General features: G+C 41.1%; 1 long non-coding RNA gene across 1 annotated transcript; it reads left to right on the forward strand.

Moving 5' to 3' along the window:
- Positions 1-7,569: 7,569 nt before the first annotated feature.
- On the forward strand, positions 7,570-20,005 carry LOC131921042 (uncharacterized). Its single transcript, XR_009381830.1, has 3 exons — positions 7,570-7,630; positions 18,334-18,461; positions 19,803-20,005. It is a non-coding gene; the product is annotated as an uncharacterized LOC131921042 (long non-coding RNA).
- Positions 20,006-23,732: the final 3,727 nt, after the last annotated feature.

Below are 23,732 nucleotides of genomic sequence, written 5' to 3' on the forward strand. Positions count from 1 at the left end.
CTTCCCTTGCTGTCTTTGTTCCTTCTTTAGAAATGCTTGTAATAGAGCTCCCAGCTCCCATCTTGCCCCGGACTTCCCTTCTGAAGCACAGCACAGAGCTCCCATCCTGCCCTGGACTTCCAATTTGGACAAGAGAGCTCCCATCTGGACAAGAGAGAGAGACTTCCTGAATCTGTCAGCTCTGTCTGAACCAAGTGTGCTGCGGATAAGGCCAAGAACGAACCACAAGGAGATGGGCAGACGTCAAGGCAGAAACACATACAACAAAATGAATAGCAATACACCATCACCAGGCCCTAGCCCTCCTCCAACACCTAGACCTGAACATCAGAAATTGGAAGAAGCAGAAGAAAATAGCCTTATGAATGTCATCATGAAGAAGCTAGAGGCTCGTGTAGAGGAAAAGACAAAAAAATGTGAAGAACGCTGTAAACAACTAGAGGAAAGGGCAAACAAATTAGAAGAAATCAAAAAAGTCCTGGAAGAAAACAATAAAATACTGAAAGAAAATCAAGAAAAATCAATGAAACAAATGAAGGAAACAGTCCAAGACCTGAAAAGGGAAATAGAAAAAATGAAGAAGACACAAACAGAGGGAATGCCGGAAATAGAAAATCTGAGAAAACGATTGGGAACTTCAGATGCAAGTATAATCAACAGAATGCAAGAGATGGAAGAGAGAATCTCTAGCGTTGAAGATACAATAGAAGAAATAGATTCATCAGTCAAAGAAAACACTAAAGTCAACAAAGTCATGAACCAAAATGTCCAAGAAATTTGGGACACCATGAAAAGACCAAACCTACGAATAATAGGGGTAGAAGAAGGAGAAGAATACCAACTCAAGGGCACAGAAAATATATTCAACAAGATCATAGAAGAAAACTTTCCCAACTTAAAGAAGGAAATGCCTATGAAGATACAGGAAGCCTATAGAACACCAAACAGACTAGACCCCCCAAAAAAAGTCCCCTCGCCACATAATAATTTAACAATTAAACGTACAGAATAAAGAAAGAATATCAAGAGCAGCAAAGGAAAAAGGCCAAGTGACATATAAAGGCAAACCTATCAGAATAACACCCGATTTCTCAATGGAGACTTTGAAAGCCAGAAGGTCCTGGACAGATGTAATGCAGACACTAAGAAACCATGGATGTCAGCCTAGACTAATATACCCAGCAAAACTTTCAATCATCATAGATGGAGTGAACAAGACATTCCATGACAAAGCCAGATTTAAACAATATTTATCCACAAACCCAGCCCTACAGAAAGCACTAGAAGGAAAATTCCAACCTAAGGAAGTCAGATACACCCTCGAAAACGCAGGCAATAGATAAAGCCACAGCAGTAAACCCCAACGAAGAAAAGTACACACACATCACCACCAAAAAATAACAGGAATGAACAATCACTGGACATTAATATCCCTCAATATCAATGGACTTAATTCACCTATAAAAAGACATAGGCTTACAGAATGGATACGAAAGCAGGACCCATCTTTCTGCTGCATACAAGAAACACATCTCAAATTCAAAGATAGACACTACCTAAAAATAAAAGGCTGGGAAAAGACTTTCCAATCAAACGGTCTTAAGAAACAAGCGGGTGTAGCCATCCTGATATCCAGCAAAATAGACTTCAAACTAAAATCAATCAAAAGAGATCAAGAAGGGCATTACATACTCATCACAGGAAAGATCCACCAAGATGAAGTCTCAATTCTGAACATTTATGCCCCAAACACAAGGGCACCCACATATGTAAAAGAAACATTATTAAAGCTTAAATCACATATAAAACCCCACACATTAATAGTGGGAGACCTCAACACCCCACTTTTACCACTGGACAGATCCCCCAAAGTGAAACTTAACAGAGAAATAAAGGACTTAATTGATGTCATGACTCAAATGGACTTAATCGACATCTACAGAACATTCCATCCTAACAAAAAAGAATATACCTTCTTCTCAGCACCCCATGGAACCTTCTCTAAAATCGACCACATACTTGGTCACAAAACAAATCTAAACAGATACAAAACAATTGGAATAACCTCCTGTGTTCTATCAGACCACCATGGTCTAAAGTTGGATTTCAACAACAACAAAAACTACAGAAAACCTACAATCTCATGGAAACTGAACAATACCCACTTGAATCACCAATGGGTTAAGGAAGAAATAAAGAAAGAAATTAAAGACTTCCTAGAGATCAACGAAAATGAAAACACCACATATCCAAACCTATGGGACACTATGAAAGCAGTTCTAAGAGGGAAATTCATAGCACTAAACGCCCACATAAATAAGCTGGAGAAATCTCACACTAGTGACTTAACAGCACACCTGAAAGTTCTAGAACAGGAAGAAGCAAAGTCTCCCAGGAAAAATAGATGCCAGGAAATTATCAAAGTGAGAGCTGAAATCAATAAAATAGAAACAAAGAGAACAATACAAAAAATTAATGAAACAAAGAGTTGGTTCTTTGAGAAAATCAACAAGATAGACAAGCCCTTATCCAAACTAACCAAAAGACAGAGAGAGAGCATCCAAATCAACAAAATCAGAAATGAAAAGGGGGACATAACAACAGACATTGAGGAAATCCAGAGAATCATCAGGTCATACTTCAAAAACCTCTATTCCACAAAACTGGAAAACCTAAAAGAAATGGATAATTTTCTGGATAGTTACCACATACCTAAATTAAATCAAGACCAGATAAACTATTTAAATAGTCCAATAACCCCTAATGAAATAGAAACAGTCATTAAAAGTCTCCCAACCAAAAAAAGCCCAGGACTAGATGGTTTCAGTGCAGAATTCTACCAGATCTTCAAAGAAGAGTTAATACCAATACTCTCTAAATTGTTCCATACAATAGAAACAGAAGGAACATTACCAAACTCCTTCTATGAGGCTACAATTACCCTGATTCCCAAACCAAACCAGGATACAACAAAGAAAGAGAACTACAGACCGATCTCCCTCATGAACATTGATGCAAAAATACTCAATAAAATACTGGCAAACAGACTCCAAGAACACATCAAAACAATTATCCACCATGATCAAGTATGATTCATTCCAGGGATGCAAGGATGGTTCAACATACGAAAGTCTGTCAATGTGATACACCATATAAACAAACTCAAAGAAAAAAACCACATGATCATCTCACTAGATGCTGAAAAGGCATTTGACAAAATCCAACACCCCTTCATGATAAAGGTCTTGGAGCGATCAGGAATACAGGGAACATACCTAAACATAATAAAGGCAATTTACAGCAAGCCAACAGCCAACATCAAATTAAATGGAGAGAAACTCAAAGCAATTCCACTAAAATCAGGAACGAGGCAAGGCTGTCCGCTTTCCCCATACTTATTCAATATAGTACTTGAAGTTCTAGCCAGAGCAATAAGACAACATAAGGAGATTAAGGGGATACAAATTGGAAAGGAAGAAGTCAAGCTTTCCCTATTTGCAGATGACATGATAGTATACTTGAGCAACCCCAAAGATTCCACCAAGGAACTGATACAACTTATAAACACCTTCAGCAACATAGCAGGATACAAGATCAACTCAAAAAAATCAGTAGCCCTCCTATATACAATGGACAAAAAAGCGGAGAAGGAAATCAGAGATACATCACCCTTTACTATAGCCACAAATGACATAAAATACCCTGGGGTAACACTAACCAAGCAAGTGAAGGACCTATATGACAAGAACTTTAAGTCCCTGAAAAAAGAAATTGAAGAAGATGTCAGAAAATGGAAAGATCTCCCATGCTCATGGATAGGCAGAACTAACATAGTAAAAATGGCAATCTTACCAAAAGCAATCTACAGATTCAATGCAATCCCCATCAAAATACCAACACAATTCTTCACAGACCTGGAAAGAATAATACTCAACTTCATATGGAAAAACAAAAAACCCAGGATAGCCAAAAGAATCCTGTACAATAAAACAACCTCTGGAGGCATCACGATCCCTGACTTCAAGCTGTACTATAGAGCTACAGTAATAAAAACAGCTTGGTACTGGCATAAAAACCGACATGTGGACCAATGGAATCGAATTGAAGACCCTGACATTAATCCGCACACCTATGAACAAATAATTTTTGACAAAGAAGCCAAAAGTGCACAATGGAAAAAAGAAAGCATCTTCAACAAATGGTGCTGGCAAAACTGGATATCAACATGTAGAAGGCTGCAAATAGATCCATATCTATCACCGTGCACAAAACTTAAGTCCAAGTGTATCAAGGACCTCAACATAAATCCAGCTACTCTGAACCTGCTAGAAGAGAAAGTAGGAAGTAGTCTTGAACGCATTGGCATAGGAGACCACTTTCTAAATAGAACACCAGTAGCACAGACACTGAGAGAAACAATCAATCAATGGGACCTCTTGAAACTGAGAAGCTTTTGTAGGGCAAAGGATACGGTCAACAAAGCAAAGCGACAGCCTACAGAATGGGAAAAGATATTCACCAATCCCACATCTGACAGAGGACTGATATCCAGAATATATAAGGAACTCAAGAAATTAGACATCAAAATGCCCAACAGTCCAATTAAGAAATGGGCTATAGAACTAAACAGAGAATTCTCAACAGAGGAAACTCAAATGGCTGAAAGACATTTAAGGAATTGCTCAACATCCCTAATCATCAGGGAAATGCAAATCAAAACAACTCTGAGATACCACCTTACGCCTGTCAGATTGGCTAAGATCAAAAACACTGAAGACACCTTATGCTGGAGAGGATGTGGAGCTAGGGGAACTCTCCTCCACTGCTGGTGGGAATGCAAGCTTGTACAACCACTTTGGAAATCAATATGGCAATTTCTTAGAAAATTGGGAATCCATTTCCCCCAAGATCCAGCTATACCACTCTTGGGCATATACCCAAGGAATTCTCAACCACACCACAAGAGCACTTGTTCAGCTATGTTCATATCAGCATTGTTTGTAATAGCCAGAACATGGAAACAACCTAGATGCCCTTCAACTGAAGAATGGATAAACAAAATGTGGTACATATACACAATGGAATACTACTCAGCAGAGAAAAACAATGACATCATGAGGTTTGCAGACAAATGGATGGACCTAGAAAAAATCATCCTGAGTGAGGTATCCCAGACTCAGAAAGACAAACATGGTATGTACTCACTCATAACAGGATACTAGATGTGGAACAAGGATGACCGGACTGCTACTCACATCACCAGGCAGGCTACCTGGAAAACAGGACCCCAAGAAAGACACAGGGATCGCCCAATGACAGAGAAATGGAATGAGATCTACATGAACAGCCTGGACATGAGTGGGGGTAGTGAAGGGCGAGGGTCGAGGGAAAGAGAGCTTGGGTGAGTGGGAGATCCCAGCTGGATCAACAACAGAGAGAGAGAACAAGGAATAGGAGACCATGGTAAATGAAGACCACATGAGAATAGGAAGAAACAAAGTGCTAGAGAGGCCCACAGAAATCCACAAAGATACCCCCCACAACAGACTGCTGGCAATGGTCGAGAGACAGTCCGAATTGACCTACTCTGGTGACGGGATGGCCAAACACCCTAATTGTCGTGCTAGAAACCTCATCCAACTACTGAGGGATCTGGATGCAGAGATCCATGACTAGGCCCCAGGTGGATCTCTGGGAGTCCAATTAGCGAGAATGAGGAGGGTTTATATGAGAGAGAATTGTTGAGACCAAGGTCGGATAAAGCACAGAGACAAATAGCCAAATGAACGGAAACACATGAAATATGAACCAATGGCTGAGGGGTCACCAACTGGATCAGGCCCTCTGAGTGGGTGAGACAGTTGATTGACCTGATCTGTTTGGGAGGCATCCAGGCAGTGGCACCGGGTCCTGTGCTCATTGCATGAGTCGGCTGTTTGAAACCTGGGGCCTATGCAGGGTCCCTTGGCTCGGCCTAGGAGGAGGGGACTGGACCTACCTGGACTGAGTCCACCAGGTTGATCTCAGTCTGTGGGGAAGGCTTTGCCCTGGAGGAGATTGGAATGGGGGGCGGGCTGGGGGGAAGGTGAGGGGGGGCGGGAGGGGGGAGAACAAGGGAATCTGTGCCTGTATGTAGAACTGAATTGTATTGCAAAATAAAAATTAAAAAAAAAAAAAAGAAATGCTTGTAATATAACTTTCCCTTTTTCCCACCTCAACCTGAAATCCGTAGATGAAATATTTAACATTTTCGTTGCCTCCTTTCTTTACGCACTAGACTCACTCAGCAGCATCTCCCATGCCTCTTCACAGTGTATAAATGAACAGTGACTGAAGCCCACTTCTTCATTCCATTTTATATTACATCGAGTTTTAATCCTAGAATGTGCACCTGAAAGACACCGTTCACATTCCAGTGCCCTTAACTTTTAAATATTCATTGGTTCTTCTTTTTGGTTTAATAGTTAAAAATGTTAACACGCTGAACCCTCTTTAAGTTGCAAAATGTCCACTTGAAACCCTTAATCAGTCAGACTGTTGGTAAATTATACCTTCATGCAATCCATATTGAGTACCCATTACTCCTGGACATAGCACATTAACTGACTCATTAGCTATTTCAGACCATATGGACTTGGGTTTGGGTGGGTCATTTTGATAATATCCTGAGGTGAGCTTCCTAATTATTGCAATTATGTGATCGCATTCATGAGGCCAGGCTCACAAAAGAGTGTCAGTGCCTTTAAGGTGGATGTCGATGCACCCAGACAATGACTGAGATGAGCAACATGCTCTTTGGTTGTTATAAGTCCCTCGATACCCAAAAAGTAATTACTTGAGAAGTTCTGGGAAACCATAAGAAACTGTCTGAGAACTGAATAGGTTGGGATGCTTCAGTACTTAATGATTATGACTGGTTTGCCCAGAATTGAAGGTGTAAATCTCAAGTGTCTCAATGTTGACAAGATTCTCACATTACATTCCTAATGTTAATTTTGTATAGCATTGGAAGCAGCAGGGAAGAATCTTCTTAAAAATAAGTACACAAAGAAGTGAAAATATCTCATTGTTTACGAGGAATGCTGTGACATTATCTGAAAACAAATGAGAGATTCCAAATTCACACACTAGTGATTGGAGAGATGGCTCGGAGTTTAAGAGCATGTGTTGCTCTTGCAGAGGGCATGAGTTCAATTCCCAGTAACTGGGTCATTTCAGTGGCAATATCTCTAGCCTTTGTGGGCATCTGCAGGCACATGCACAGACCATATACACACAGATATACATCATTTAAAATGATAAAATAACTCTTTTTAAGAAAGAAGTTTACATTACATATATATATATATATATATACTATCATATATATGAGATTTTTAAAAACTAAGCAAAATATTTACTGTGGTAAAATATAAATACCTAAAAAGCTATCATTTTAAAGTGTACCATATCATGATATTATGTGCCTTTGCATGTACTGTTCCACAGCATTACCACAAATATCTACCCCCAGAAAATGCCCAACCCTGTGTCTATTAATCAAGAACTCTTTATTCTTTATCCTCTCGGGCCTTGGCAATTACTGTCCTAATTTTCCTGACTATGAATTTCAACTACTTTGATACCTCATGTAAGTCAAATCGCATGATGTTTATCCTTTGGTGACTTTGTTACACCACTTATTATCCTCAAGGATCACCCATGCTGTTGTGTGTGTCAGAATGTCCTTCCTTATAGTTGGCAGAATGGCACACACCTGTATCTCAACACTTGGGAAATGAAGGCAGAAAGATCAAGAGTTCAAAGTCACCCTCAACTACTTAGTGAGTTTAAGAACAAGTGGGGCTAACAGGAGACCCTGTCCCAAAGATTAAATGAATATACACATGAATGTTCTCCTGTTTAAAGCTGAGTACTATTACTATTCTATTATATACATATATTTTTACATCATGTATATAAGCATAGACATATGATACTCCAAAATGGCATATTATGTGTCCATTCAGCTGTTGGCAGACTCTTGCTTTTTGTCACTTGTGAATAATACTACTATGAACATAGATATGAAAATGTCTGAAGTCTATGCTCACTCCCTCCCTCTCTCCCTCTCTCCTTCTCTCCTTCCCTCTCGGCTCCTTCTCTCCCTCACTTTCTGCCTTCCTCCTTCCCTCCGTCCTCTCTCTGTGATGAAACTGATCCTGGGCCTTTGTTCATCCTACATTTAGTTCTGAAGGGCTATTTAAAGCAGAAAACATTAAACGTGCATTTTCAGCCTCTACTCTGCCCAAGGACACTAACCAAAAATTAAAATAAAATATCTGCAAATAAAATGATCACCAATTTGAAAGCTAAATGGAGGGAATTTCCGAACTGTCACACTCTCTTTCATGTTTCTGGCTTCTTTAGAGGAACATGCAATGACAAGCATTAAAAGTAAAGAGTTCTGTTTCTGGACTGACTGCTCAGGTAGAAACAAATTAGCACTGTCAGACTTGTCAAAAGGGCTCAGTTTTGGACAGTACAGGCTCACTATTGAAGAATTAGTACTGACTTTTGGAGGATAATGGGGCTTACATCGATACAAGCAAACTACCAAAACGTGGAGGCTCTCTGGGACAGTGTAGTCCTGCAGAAGAATATGTACATTCATGACAGTACAGAGATGAAGAAGCAGACAGGCAACTCAAGATAAATATGGGTTTAGGCTGGAACTATAGTTATTAGAAGTGGGTCCACACTTATAAACATTTTTCAAGATTCAGTGGCAAATGTTTTCAATGTAAAGTTAGAAAGGCCAGTCTTAGAAAGCAGGATAACCGCCCCGCCCCCCCCCCCCCCCCCCGCAAAAAAAAAAAAAAAAAAAAACCTAACAGAAGATTTGTGGGGCATTGTGTCATTCAGTAAGAATTAAATTAATCCATTTAAACCTCAGTTGGTAGTGTGACTTTAAATCCAGTAGCTTATAGTTCTTGGTGGGAAAGGTGGCTCAGTGGGTTAAGGATGCTTGCAACCAAGCCCAGTGACCTAAGCTCAAGCCCTGAGACCTGTATGGTAGAAGGAAAGAAGCAATTCATGCAAGTTGTCCTCTGACCTCCGCATGGACTCTGTGGCACATGCTTAACCACACACATACACACCTAGAATAAACAAATAAATAAATGTAAATTTAGATGCATAACATTCAATATTAGTCATCAAGGAAAGACTCCCTGTGCTGTGGGATGGTCTATATGTCAAATGTGTTGCTAATTGGTCAATAAATAAAACACTGATTGGCCAGTAGCCTGACAGGAAGTCTAGGCGGGACTAACAGAGAAGAGAATTGAGAGAACAGGAAGGCAGAGGGAGACACTGCCAGCCGCCGCCATGACAAGCAGCATGGAAAGATGCCGGTAAGCCACGAGCCACGTGGCAAGGTATAGATTTATAGAAATGGATTAGTTTAAGATGTAAGAACTAGATAGCTAGAGGCCTGAGTCATTAGGCCAAACAGTTTAAATAATATAAGTGTCTGTGTGTTTATTTTATAAGTGGGCTGTTGGGTTTGGCGGGACCTGGCGAGAAAACTCTCCAGCTACATCCTTGTGATGGCTATTCTTTGTTGTCAGCTTGACTATAACTGGAATTAATTAAAACCCTAAAATAGAGGTCACCCCTGGAAGGGATTTCTGCTTAATTGGAAGATCTACTTTTAATCCAGATCTTTAATCCAGATCTAATCTCACTACCCCTTCAGTTGGAAGCCTATATAAAAAGACAAAGAAGAAGGAAACCTCTCTCTTTGCCTGCTTGCTATTATCCTCACTAGCAAGTCAGTTCCTTCACTGGTATTAGAGCCTACTTCTTCAGGTTTCCAGCGTATATTGAGGACCAGATGAGAGATCCAGCCTGGACTTTCTGTTCATAGCCAGCCATTGTTAGATTAACTGAGCTATAGCCTGTAAGTCATTCTAATAAATTCCCCTTCCAGATAGATAGATAGATAGATAGATAGATAGATAGATAGATAGATTCATTCTATAAGTTCTGTTGTTCCTGAGAACCCTAATACAGATTTTTTAATGAGAAGTGATTCTAGAGCAACAGAAGTATAGGATGAATCTTTTAAGTATCTGGAATAGGCTTTCCAATTTGCCAACACCTATAGTTACTGAAGCCCCGCCTGGAAGCTCAGAGAACACTGAAAGCCCATGTTGTGTACTATTCTGCAAATTTAAGGAGATAAATGCATTTCATTATCCTGATTCACCAACTGTGGGCGGCAACAGATTTTTTTTGACTCTGTATATAAAACTTTGGACTGTTTGTGGAAATAAGGAAAATGATGATGCTGGTTGGTTGCTGTTAGCGTCTCTGGATAAATTGACAAAGGGTAGGGATGAGCTCTGTGATAAAATTAACCAACTTCTAGCATCTCAGAATACAGTAAAGGACAACAATGAACTCAGTGATAAAACTGACTAGCTCCAGATGTGCATAAACAACTAAAGGCGTCTACATGTGCCCTGGAAGAGAATCTTCTTTCCAGCAGCCACAGAACTCTAGCTACAGAAAATTATAAGGCTTGGTTGAATTACAGTGAAAATTCAAGTCCCAGCTTTGGAGGGCGTCTTAGGTTAAAGCAAGGGCATTAATTGGTAAAGAATGGGATCCTGTAACTTGGAATGGGATGTGTGGGAGGACACTAGTGAAGCTGAGAACTTTAAACTCTCAGATTCTCAAGGGTTTTCTCACCTAAGGAAGTAGTCTCTCCACCCTCAGTCCTACCCCCTTGAAATATTGCCTTCTTTACCTCTGACTGAGAAAATGAATCCTTCATTGTCCATTAAGCCAGCAGTGACTTTCTCTGAAGGAAATGCCAGGAAACATAGTACTGATGTTCCTCAGGGCCCACGAATAGTTGCTTCTACACATTTAACCAGACTTAAGACAAAGCAGTCTCCTAGAAGGGAGGTGGGAAGTGTAGTCCATGAGGAGGTGTGGCATACTACTAAAGAGCTTAATGAGTTTGCTAATTTATTCAAGCTAAGTCTGGGGTATATGTATGGGAACAGATTTTTGAGGGTTTGGGATAATGGTGGCAGAAACATGGAACTGGGTCAGGCTGAGTTTATTGATATGAGCACTATGAGTGGAGATTCTAGGTTTAATATGGAAGCTTACTCAGTCAAAAAAAGAGAGAGGGGTCTAAAGTTTGTTTGGATGGTTGGCTGAAGCATTTGTCAAAAGATGTCTTACTGAAAAGAAGTTGGAGATGCCTTATAGCCCTTGGCTTAGCGTTGATAAAGGGATTTTTAAGGCCCAGGGAAATGCAATGTTAGGATGAGTGCCCTGTGTAAAACCTAATCCTCCACAATGGAAAGACCCAGAAGACATGCCCTTCACTAATCTTATAAGACACAAAATGGTGAAAGGAGTATTTGAAGAGGTTTTTGTCACCTTTTTTCTTGTACCAGATGTTAGGGTTGGAGATGTTTCTGCTCAGCTGGATGAACTAAATTCAATGAGTTTGATTGGGCCCCAAGATAGCAAAGGTCAGGTGGCAGCACTGAATTGACAAAGGCAGAGTGATTGTAGCTATCATACTGGGCAGCACAGAGAAAGTGACGTCCAAAATGGTCTAACCCACATGGTCAGCACAGGCAAAGTGAATTTTATGGCGACATACTCATAAAGTACTGGCTACTCAATCATGCTGTTTCCACTCATGAAATAGCTAAGAAGCCTACTGAATTTTTGTTTGATCTGTATAAGCAGAAAAATTCTCAAACAAACGAAAGAAAGGCTATGTGGGATCATGGCAAAAGGAGAATCTGAACCCATGAACCAGACTTGAGCCAGTTCGCAGATCTCAAGCCCAATGAATGAAAGGATAACCAGGTTCCTCTGAGGTAGGATTTGATAAAATATCTAAAAGCTTACTGTTAACCTTTCTCCAGTCCTTTCCCAGAGAGACCTGTAGCCTTCTATTAGGATAACTGTAACTGTACACTGGGGGAAGGAAACAATCAGACTTTCCAGGGTCTATTGGATATTAGTTCTGAATTAACACTGATTCAAAGAGATCTTAAGAAACACTGTGGCCCTCCACTTAGAGTAGGTGCTTGTGGAGGTCAGGTGATTAATGGGCTGAAGTCAAACTCATAGTAGGGCTAGTGGGTTCCTGTAGGCAGAAGTTTCTTTCCTACCTGCCTGTTCCCAAATATCCAGCAGCCACTTCTTAAATAATTGACTCTGAAGCTTAATATTTCCTATAAATGCTCAGCCAGTAGCTCAGGCTTATTATTAACTAGTTCTTACACTTAAATTAACCCACAATTCTTTTTTCTTTCTTTCTTTTTTTTTTTTTTTTTTTTTAAGACAAGGTTTCTCTGTGTAGTTTTGGTGCCTGTCCTAGATCTTGCTCTGTAGACCAGGCTGGCCTCAAACTCACAGATATCCGCCTGGCTCTGCCTCCCAAGTGCTGGGATTAAAGGCGTGTGCCACCACTGCCTGGCTAACCCACAATTCTTATCTATGTTTAGTCACCTGGCTTGGTACCTTTCTCAGTATGACATTCTCATCTTGCTTCCTCTGTGTCTGGCTGGTGACTCCTTGACTCTGTCCTTCTCCTTCCCAGCATTCTCAGTTTGGCTTTCCCACAAAACTTCCTGACTAGCTACCAGCCAATCAGTGTTTTACTAAACTAATTTGAGTGACATATCTTTACAGTGTAAAAAAGGATTATACCACAGCAGGTCCGTGAATTCTTCCTGTATTATTTCCCCAGTCCCAGAATGTATAATTGAGATAGATATACTTAGAAGTTGGCAGAATTCTCATATTGGTTCCCTGACCTGTGGAGTGATAGCTATTATAGTTGTAAGGGCTAAATGGAAGCCTTTAGAGTTGCCTCTGCCAAGGAAAATAGTGAACCCAAAATAATACCACATCCCTGGAAAGACTACAGAAATTAGTGTCACCATTAAGGACTTACAAGATGTGAGGGTGGTGGTTCCCACCACATCTCCCTTTAATGTTCCTACCGGGCCAGTACAGAAGATGGATGGATCATGGAGAATGACAGTTGACTATCAAAAACTCAGTCAGGTAATATCTCAGATTGCAGCTGCCATACCAGATGTGGTATCCTTACTTAAGCAGATTAATGCATCTCCTGGTATGTAGTATGCAGCTTTGATCTAGCAAATGCCTTTTTCTTGGTATCTGTCCATAAGGACCACCAGAAGCAATTTGCGTTTGGTTGGCAAGGCCAGCAGTATACCTTTATAGTTTTACCTCAAGGATATCTTAACTCTCCAGCCCTACATCATAACTGAGAAGAGATCTTGATCATCTATCTCTTCTGTGACATGTCACATTGGTGTGAGCAGGAGGTAGCAACCACCTTGGACTCACTGGTAACCTATATGCACAACAGAGGATGGGAAATAAATCCAACCAAAATGCAAAGGCCTTCTACCTCAGTGAAATTCTTAGGAGTTCAGTAATGTGGGGCATGCAGAAATATTCCTTTCAAGGTGAAGGATTATTGCATCTGGCCCCTCCCAACACCAAGAAAGAAGCACAACATTTAGCAGGCCTATTTGGATTCTGGAGACAGCCATTCCTCATTTGGATGTGTTACTCAACCCCATATACCAAGTAACTTGGAAAGCTACTGGCTTTGTGTGGGGCCTGGAACAAGAGAAGGCTCTTCAACAGGCCCAGGCTGCTCTACCATTTGGACCATGTCATCGAGCCAATCTGATGGTACTTGAAGTATCAGTGGCAGATAAGGATGCTGTTTGGAAGCTTTGGCAGGTCCCTGTTAGTGAGTCACAGAAGGGACCTTTGGGATTTTGAAGCAAGGCTCTACCATCATCTGCAGAAGGCTATGTCCTCTTTGAAAGACAGTTCTTGGCCTGATATTGTCCCTTAGTGGAAACTAAATGTTTGACAGTGGGCCACCAAGTTACCATGAGACCTGAACTGCCCATCATGAGCTAGATGTTATCTGACCCACTAAGTCATAAAATAGGACATGCACAGCATCGATCTATTATCAAATGGAAGTGATATATGTATGTATCACAATGATTATATATATATATATATATATATATATATATATATATATATATATATACACACACACATATGTGTGTGTGTGTGTATGTGTGTGTATGATTGGGCCTGAGCAGGTCCTGAAGACACAAGCTGGATTTGAAATGTCCATCTGTCTTGGAATTCTTTTTTTTATTATTATTATTTTTGTATGAATTGGTATTTGTCATGCATGTCTTTGTGAGGGAGTCTGATCCACTGGAATTTGAGTTACAGACAATTGTGAGCTGCCATATGGGTGCTGGGAATTGAACCCGGGTCCTCTGGAAGAGCAGCCAGTGCTTTTAACTGCTGAGCCCATCTCCCAGGCCCTGTCTTGGAATCCTTTACCTGAATGTCTATCAGGGCTGGTTCAGCTTACCAAAAAACAGGCCGCCAGTTGGGTGTCTTCTATATAAAAAGAGCATCTGCTAGGGACACATGGGATATGCTGCCTAACTGCAGATCGCAGGCTGCAGGGAATCAGACTTTCTAATAAGGCCTTCCATTTGGAGCCTCTTGCTCCTGTGTCTTTGGTCCTTTTCACTGAATTTATAAGATGACAAAATCTTTATCAGTTTGTCACAGTCCTTGTGATTCCAGCACAGGTGACCATTCATACATACATCAGTTAGTGTCCTATAAAAATGTGCAAGCAAAGCAAATATGACTCTTTGGAAGATTTTCACATACTAACTGTTCTTTCACTATACTCTGTCTTGTTCATTTCATTCTATCATGAAGATGTACAAAGTGAAAACTGCTCATCATGCATTCTCTTCTGGGACAATAACAGAAAGCCTTTGGAATCCTGAGCTTATTAGAATATCTGTTATTTACCAATAAGGGTGCCCAATGGCATGTATGAGGGCAAGATTAGTACACTGTGTGGTTTATGTTTATCTTATTAATATCTGTAGTATGAAAATATCCCATACATGTAGCTAATGAAAGCTGCTGTGACCATAGATCTACAATAACTCTTCCTTCAAATATGCAAGCTTAGGAAGTCAGCAGGTTCCCATATTATGTGGGGTTCATGAATGAAGCTTTTCATATTGGCATATGGAGAATTTTGGAAGAATGAGTGTAGTTGTTTCCTTTATAGAATGTATTGACTACAGTGGAGTACACGGCCACTTAATAACTTCATTTTTATTATAGGCTGATATAAAAAGAAAATATTAATGTACATGTTTTAGTGGTTTCTCTTTAAGCAAAACCATAACTATGTAATTTTCATTTAGGAAAACAATGATAAATTAAACAGCTACACCTTTTCATGCAGATTAAAGGTTTCTTAGTTTATTACCAATTTTCCCATTTAATGGTTGAGCTTTTCCATTCCATCATACTACAGAATTGAAGGGGCCGATCTAGAATGTTCAGTGATTCATAGCATGAAGAAAGTCTCACTGGAGTCCATTGAGAATTCAGGGCATGATACAAAGATCAAATGTCTCTCCACCTAACCTAACCCATACGCAAGTTTCCATAGATATTCAAAGTAAATCAATCTGGAGAAAAGCATCAAGAATGGGTAACAAGAAAGGCTTCTGTAGAGGAAAAGAGTAGTTACGGTTGATGGACTAGCTTTATATGTGTACAACTACTGTAGTATCTTAATCAACAGAGACTTGTTTCTACTGTTATCAAAGTACGATTTTATTTGGTTTTACCATTATAGTGTCATTGAGGCAAATGATAGAAAGGGTTGGTTGGTTTGTTGGCCATGTGTAGAAGTAGCATCTATAGAGTCAAAGAGAATAGTAAATTACAAAGTCAGTCAACTACAGAAATTAAAATTGCTTTTTGTACATCTGAGTCAATGTATGTAAATTTGATCCCAGTACAGATAGAAATATTGACATAGACTCGTTACAAGTGTTTCAGACTAGAAAAACAATACTGAATCCATCCACAATATTTGTAGATCAATAATAATGAGACATGGCAGGGGGACCAAAAAGAGGAAAACAGAAACAGTGGCACTACAAAGCAGAGAGAGTCTCCCTCTGAACACAAGTGTCCTTGTGTTTGTGTGATCCTGTGACAGGCAATCAGATGTCCTTAAATGGCAGTACCCTCTTCGTCCATCTGGTAGAGAAGAAATGCTGCATACAAAGTTTTCATGTCAAGTGCTCCCTAGCAAGAAAGACGGTGATTATCTGTGATTATTAAGTAGGGCTCTAACGTCCTCGAATCTCAGCCTTTAATCTGGATAGAATGTGTCTGAATACTGGATTTGGACTGGGCAGCTACTTTTAGGACCCAGAGCAAGAGAAACTGTTTCTGTCTTGGAGCTTCTGTTGATCCTGATTGAGTGCTTTGTGCACCAAGGCTCCCAGAAAGAGGGGACACTTATGAGTGACAAGGAGTCCCATCATTTTCTAGTTCCTATTTACTGTGGCTTCGCATCATGGGCTGGAATATAAAGAAGGGAGGGAGTTTCTCCTGCAGAGTAATCTGATAGACTAGTTCCTGGGCTGTTTGCATTCTTGGTGCTTACATTAAAATACTTAGGAGTTTCATCTCTCCAGAAAATAACTGTAGAAATTATGAAAGGTGAGAAATCTAATTGTAGTTCAGTCATCCAATAATTCCTTTAAAAGCTAGTTGTTTGTTTGTTTTGGGGGGCTTTTTTATCTCTTTGATAAATTATTTGAAAAGTTTAAAGAGCTCAGTAGAAACTGATTAGCTATTCTATCTTCCTATTACAAAGTAAATAAAAGAGAAAAATGATAGACAGCTCTCTAGGCATGAAGACATCAACATAATTTGTGACTCACATTTTCTTATACCCACATTATCTTCTTCCTGTTTGGCCTGCCTCCACCATTTGTCTCCACCTTAAATGGGTCTCCTCACATTGTCCCCTGGAGTGGAACTCTGGTAGGCTCTGATTATCTTCTCTCTATATCATTGCTTAGATGGAACCATGTAGCATTAAATCAGTTTAAGTAGACTTGAGGTTCAACTTAAAAAAAAATCAGGTCTCATTTATACCAGGCAGACCTCACATTCACTATGTGCCCACAGCTTGCTTTGAACTCCTGATCCTTCTACCTCTGCCTCTCAAATTCTGGGATTGTGAGTGTGCCCAGTTTACACAGTGCCAGGGAAGGAAGTAATCCAGGTCTTGTGCATGCTAGGTAAGAGCATGCCATCTAAGCTCCATGCCTAGCCCTAAGATTCAATATTCACGAAAGAAACTTCCACTAACATTTAAAGGCAAAAGGAACTAACTTGGCTTTGATTAAAGACAGCCCTGTAATTGTCAGAACTTTCTTGATTTTGCTCCTGCTTCTTTCTTAGCCACCATTTTTTTCTAGTGGCCACATTAAATTAATCATAATGCCTCACCAAGGCAGATGTACACTGGCTCTCCTGACTCTCGGAACGTACAAGGGTCAGCTTGTTGTTTCAGTACTAAAATGGCAGCTTAGGTCTCAGCCCTGAGAAGCACAACCTCCATTCAATCTGAGGTCATGGAAGCAGTCTTTGAACTCCTGGTCCTCCTACCACACTCTGTAAAAGACAGTGTGTGTCTGCACTCTGGCTCAGATGCAGAGAAACACACTAAGTCAAAAAAGGCTTGAGTTGCTGCAGGATGGCAGCACAGTGTCACTGAATCAAGAGCTGAGACTGGGGGATGGTGTAGTGTCACTGAATCAAGGGCTGAGACTGGGGGACAGTGTGGTGTCACTGAATCTCAAGGGCTGAGACTGGGGGGCTAGAGAGGTGGCTCAGTAGATAAGAGCACTGACTCCTCTTCCAGAGGACCCAGGTTTGATTCCCACCCAGTGGCAGCTCACAACCACTGTAACTCCAGCCTAGGGAACACTTTTCTGGTCTCAGGCATGACATGAATGTGGTGCCCAGACATACATGAAAAGTGAAACACCTATACACATAAAATAAAATGGGGAAAAACATTGAGATGGAAGTGATGAGCTTTTTGAGATAAGAAAACCAAGAGCATGGATGCCAACTTCCCCTCTCTCTCAGAGTGAATCTTACCAGCAGAGATGGAGAAAAAAAATAAATTGGAAAGACAAAGCAAGAAAAATTTCAGGTATATTTTGAAATGATATTTAGTTCAGTTATTTAGATTTCATTAACGGTTACTTATCTCCAGTATCTACCAGCTGTAATTTCTTGAATTCACGTGCAGCCCAGATGAGCACTCCACACTTCCGGGTCTCCCTAAATATACATAAAATTGACTCAGAGGCTTTTCTACAGGTTGTCAAGAACTTCGGGGCCTTGTGTGCATATGGCTCTCTCTGGACCAAGGCTTCTTCACGGGCTGAAGATGCTGACTCCTGTCTGCTCAGCTATGGAGTTTGCTGCGGGAAGGAAGAGGAACGCAGGTAGGAGATCAGCTATGATTCCAGCAGCCCAAGCCTTAGCTGACAGCAGCTACTTCCTCCTTCAGTGACTGCTTGTCCATCCACAGTCTGTATCTCCCAGTGACCTCTCCTCCATCCAGCATCTGTGTCCCACAATCTGCCTGGCTCATCTCTCTTCCTTTCTCTGTCTTCCTTCCTCTTTTTTTTTTTTTTTTCATGCTTTGGAAAGTCATGAAGCCCAAATTGTTTCTTGATTCTACAGTTTTTTCCTTTGAACATGTTTAGTGAATAAAAGCCCCTTCACTGATCATTGTGATCATGAACAGAGAGAAGCTATGCTCTCATTCCCATGAATGTCCACTGTTCCCAGGGTTGCCTGATCTCTCACAGGGCTGAGGGATATGGTCTCTATCAGCTGAGGCTGTTAGCAGATCCCATAGATGCTGTGACTCTATAGATGATGCAATTTTATTCTCAAATTTATTCAGTTCTGAGATTTACTCCGATCTTAGAGAATCTTGGATCAAGGATCTGGTAGGTCCATATCTGTGTCAGGTCATGCCTTCTGGTCCATAGAAAGCTGATTTCTGACTGTGCCCTTCTCACACAGCAGACAGGGTTCTCAGGATCTTTTATACGGAAACCATCCCATTTATAAGCTCTTGTGTCCTGATCACCCCTTGAAATTCCTGCTTCCCCAAACTACAGAACAGTTCTCTTGGTGGCCAGCCATAAACCAGCCTCTACCTTCTTTGTAATTCTCAAGGGTAACTCTCAACAGCTCGGGATGTCTCAGTAGTGATAACAGCAGCTGGGGATGTCTCAGTAGTGATGTCAATGGCTGGGGATGTCTCAGTAGTGATATCATCAGCGGAAGGTGTCTCAGTAATGATGTCAACAGCTGGGGATGTCTCAGTAGTGATGTCAACAGTTGGGGATGTCTCAGTAGTGATGACAACAGCTGGGGATGTCTCAGTAGTGATGTCAATGGCTGGGGATGTCTCAGTAGTGATGACAGCAGCTGAAGATGTCTCAATAGTGATGTCATCAGCTGGGGATGTCTCAGTAGTGATGTCAACAGCTGGGGATGTCTCAGTAGTGATATCAACAGCTGAGGATGTCTCAGTAGTGATGTTAACAGCTGGAGATGTCTCAGTAGTGAAATGTCTGTCTGGCTTATGCCAGGCCCTGGATTCAAACCCAGCACAAGAAAAAGAGAAAGAGATAGTGGTGGGGAGAGGCAAGGATGGGAGGGAAGGAGGGAGGAGGGAAGAGACTGTAGGAAGTGCTGGGTGCATCTTAAGATGCCAGGAGCTGGCCAATACAGCAGAGGCTTTGTTCCTGTTTCTCCTCCCCAAGTAGGATGTCCCTCATGGAGTGCTTCAACCCAGCATTCTCTGCAACTCTGGATTCTTAAAGCCTGGTTGAGCTGCTCTGGGGAGACTCTCAGCTGCCGGGCAAGTGAAGCATGTGTCTTCAATCCTCCCTCTCGCCTAGCCAGCTTTGCTGAGCTGGAAAAGCTGCTCTCAAGGAATCCTAGGCTTCTGTTGTCCCTTGCTGCCTGTGTGTACGTAATAAATCTGCTTCGTGTAACTTGTTATGTGTGTGGGTGTTCTGTCTCACCAGACTTAGATAAGCTGGGAACCAGTGCGCAGTGAACCTGCTTCGCAAATACCATCACGTTGGATGTTAGGATTTAACATATGAATCCGGGGGGGACACAAACATTCGGTCTATAGCATATGTGTTCTGACATTTACATATTTGAAAATATCTCCATTTTTGCTTTCATGCATAAGGATAACTTGACTGTGTTTGCAATTCTTCAGTGCCATCTCTGTGTTCACAGTTCTGTGGTCGGCATTCCTTCCCTTCTTCCGTTGGTAGCAAAGGAGGGTCTCAGAGGCTCAGCTTGGACATGAGGACATAATTCTTCCTTTTGAATTAAAAACTAGTTTTACGTGTTAATCTTATAAAGAACTAATTTTGCTTTTTCAGATAACTCTCAACCTTCAACTATAACTCTCACTTCAAATGGAGTGAAAGCTTGTTCTGAAGCCGAATATGAGTGACAGTGGCCCAGGAACACAGATTCAGGTTACCAGAAATACCATGTTCCCATGTGGCAACAGGTTCATGAAAACTTATAGTGACAGAAGAAAGAAAGTTATAAACAAAGACACCTTTAGTACATGTTGGTAGAAATATCAGGCATGTGGGAATAGCAAAGTTGAGAGGCCTGTTAGAGGCCTGGATGCTCCCTTTGGCTTTCCTAGCTTTTGGTTTGGTGGGAGCTAGCGGCTTGCAATGAGTTCACCATAAAGGTTTTGATAGTCAGTAGTCATGAGGGTACTAGGTTAGACACAGGGTGGGATGAGCAATGAATGGCTTTCAGGGGGACTAAAAATAGCACAAGATAATTCAGCTTTGGTCTGCAACATTTCAATTCTCTGTAATCATACCATTCAGTCATTTGGCCATCGGTAACACACGAATTAGGTGATAACAGAGTTTTTATGAGTGGGCATGTGAGTGAAGTTAACCTGCCAGTACTCACCCGGTTGGTGTCCTGGGTTTGTGGTTGGCAGCCTCGGAGCTGATGCAGGGGCTGGCGTATCTGGAGGACCCTCTGTGGGTTGGCCTTGGCCCAGGCAGGAAGAGAGAAACTGCAAAATATGCTCGAAAATGGGTGGGGTCAAAATGAGCTTTGGAAACTGTTTTCATCAGACCAAATTTCCTGATACAGTAGCAGAACTTTTCCCAGGAACCTGCAGGTATCTGTAAGACAGCTGGAACAGAGTTACCTCTTAGTGTCATAGCAAAAGGGTTAAAAATCCGTAGAAATTTAAGGACTCTTAAGAACTGTTTCTAGTCAATGCTCTATCAGTTTATCAAAGCTGCATTTATCAATGCTAAAACTTTGAACCTCCAAAGTTATATCTGAAACCAGTTTATCCTGTACCATGAAGTCTGTGAATAAGGCATACCTGTTTATATTTTTAACAGGAAATTTATTTGTCAGGGGCCATGGGAGTATACAGCAGGTGACAACTAGTGTTTGACAAGTCAAACCACCAGATGTGCAAACTCCCTGATGGGGAGCCCCACCTGGCGAAGCCATGGGGTCACTGGCTGGGGGAGCCAGTTGTTTTCTATCTGTAACTTTCTCGGGTGCCACTGCTATGCCTCCCTAATAAGAACAGCTGTAGGGTGCTCTCCACAGTCCTTTGGTAGTGTGTTTTACATCTCTGAGCACACATTTAGCTATGGATTTCTGTTTAAGCTGTATAATTCTGATGTACAGAAATATTACCAGAATATTCTTCTTTATTGACACAGGGAAGTAACAGTATTCTCAGTCTCAAAGGTAGCCTTTTACACATTTTGCAAATACCTTAGAACAAGTCCAAAACAGACTAAGCTGCCCCTACAGAAAATACACAGAGACTAATTCCCAGGTGTTGTTTGTTACTAAATCAAGGCCAGGCTGTTTCCATCAAGACATAGTCCTTGCAGGAGCTCCCTTTCTACACGTACCCTGACCAATCAAGGTTCAACCAATTGTGTAATGTCTGAGATTCCTCACCAACTTAGAGCTATGTGCATGGGTCAATGTGACATTACTAGCCAAAGAGAAACTATGTGACTTATATTGTGTTTTGAGAATGGGTAGGATCCTGAAAATGAAACTTATAATTGTCTAGCATTTGGCTGTGGGAGAGCAGCAGCAGCAGCTATGTGTAGAGCTATATGAAAGCTGCCACAGATTATGTGTGTGTGTGTGTGTGTGTGTGTGTGTGTGTGTGTGTTCACGCTGAGTGAGAGATGAAGAAGAAAACGTATGAGAGAAGTGTGAAGGGGTAAGTGGGTGAAAGAGTGAGTGAGTAAAGAGTGAGTGAGTAATGTAAAAAATGTATGAGTGAGTGTGAGAGAGAGCTGTGCTGTGGATAAGTTCCATATGCTGTGAATGTGTTGCTCTGATTGGTTGATAAATAAAATGGTGATTAGCCAGTAGCCAGGCAGGAAGTACAGGCAGGACAAGAAGAAAGGAGAATTCTGGGAAGTGGAAGGCTGCCACTGCCATGAGAAACAAGATGTAAAGTACCAGTAAGCCACAAGCCATGTGGCAACTTATAGATTAATAGAAATGGGTTCATTTAAGATATAAGAACTAGACAGTAAGAAGCCTGCCACGGCCATACAGTTTATAAGTAATATAAGTCTCTGTGTGTTTACCTGGGTCTGAGTGGCTGCAGGAACCGGGTGGACACAGGAAAACTTCTGGCTACAGAGCTGTGTGAAAGAGCTGCTGCTGTGTAGAGGAGCTGTGCCTAGAAACTTTGTAAAGTGCTGTATAATGAGAGAGCTATGTAAATGAGATGTTTAGCTGTGACTGTATGGAGATTTGTAACTGTGTGGAGGCAAAAAGAGTCAGAGACCATTTCTTAGATGAAGTTAACATCAGAAAGCATGTGTGTTTTCTTATTTTACCAGTCAGATATATAGAAATTTATTTCTAAATACCCTCAAATAGAAAAAGTATAGCCCTTGCTGCCTTCATGGATTTTCTTGCATTACCTTGGAGGCAGCCTTGGAGCAGGCTCTCCATGAGGCCCCTGATACTTATTAATGACCTATCAAGGTGCTTGTAGTCTTGTATTGGGGCTGTTAAACTGGTACCCTAGTCATCAAACACCATCAGATCTGAGAAGGATACATTTAAAAAGTAAGACAGCTTTCTAGCTACCTAGGTAGCAATCCCAAATATCTCCATGGTCATTTGGGGACAGAAGCCCCCAAAGCAGCACTTGATCAGAGCTAAACCCAGAAGATCTGGCAGATTTTTTTTTTTGTGGAGTAGGAACCTGGGGAGACTGACTTACCTTGACTTTGCAGCATGGGGTAATCAGTCCTCTGTTGTTCCACTTATTCACAGTGTGCACAGGATTTCAGCAGCATTCTAAGGTGGTTTTTTGCTGCGAGACTGGCCTTTCCAAAAGCCTCCAAGTGCAAGTTCTTCTGTGGCCATCCATCTTCTTGGAGAAGATACAGGATGCTGCCAGGAGCTGACATGTCTCTCTATCATAAAAAGCTTTTTATATTAAATGCCATGTTCTCAGATCCCTAAAGGTTTTTGAGAACTGGAGGAACAAAATCTATTAGGTATATCTAAATTATCTTTGAGAGCATATATAAGTTAAATCTGAACATATAGTTTTCCCAATCAGTTACAGATTACCAATGGTAGCAAAGACAAGGAGGCTAGTACATACATTCTTGTACTGTTAATTT

Source organism: Peromyscus eremicus, chromosome 10 (assembly GCF_949786415.1).
Source record: "Peromyscus eremicus chromosome 10, PerEre_H2_v1, whole genome shotgun sequence".
Taxonomy (NCBI): Eukaryota; Metazoa; Chordata; class Mammalia; order Rodentia; family Cricetidae; genus Peromyscus; species Peromyscus eremicus.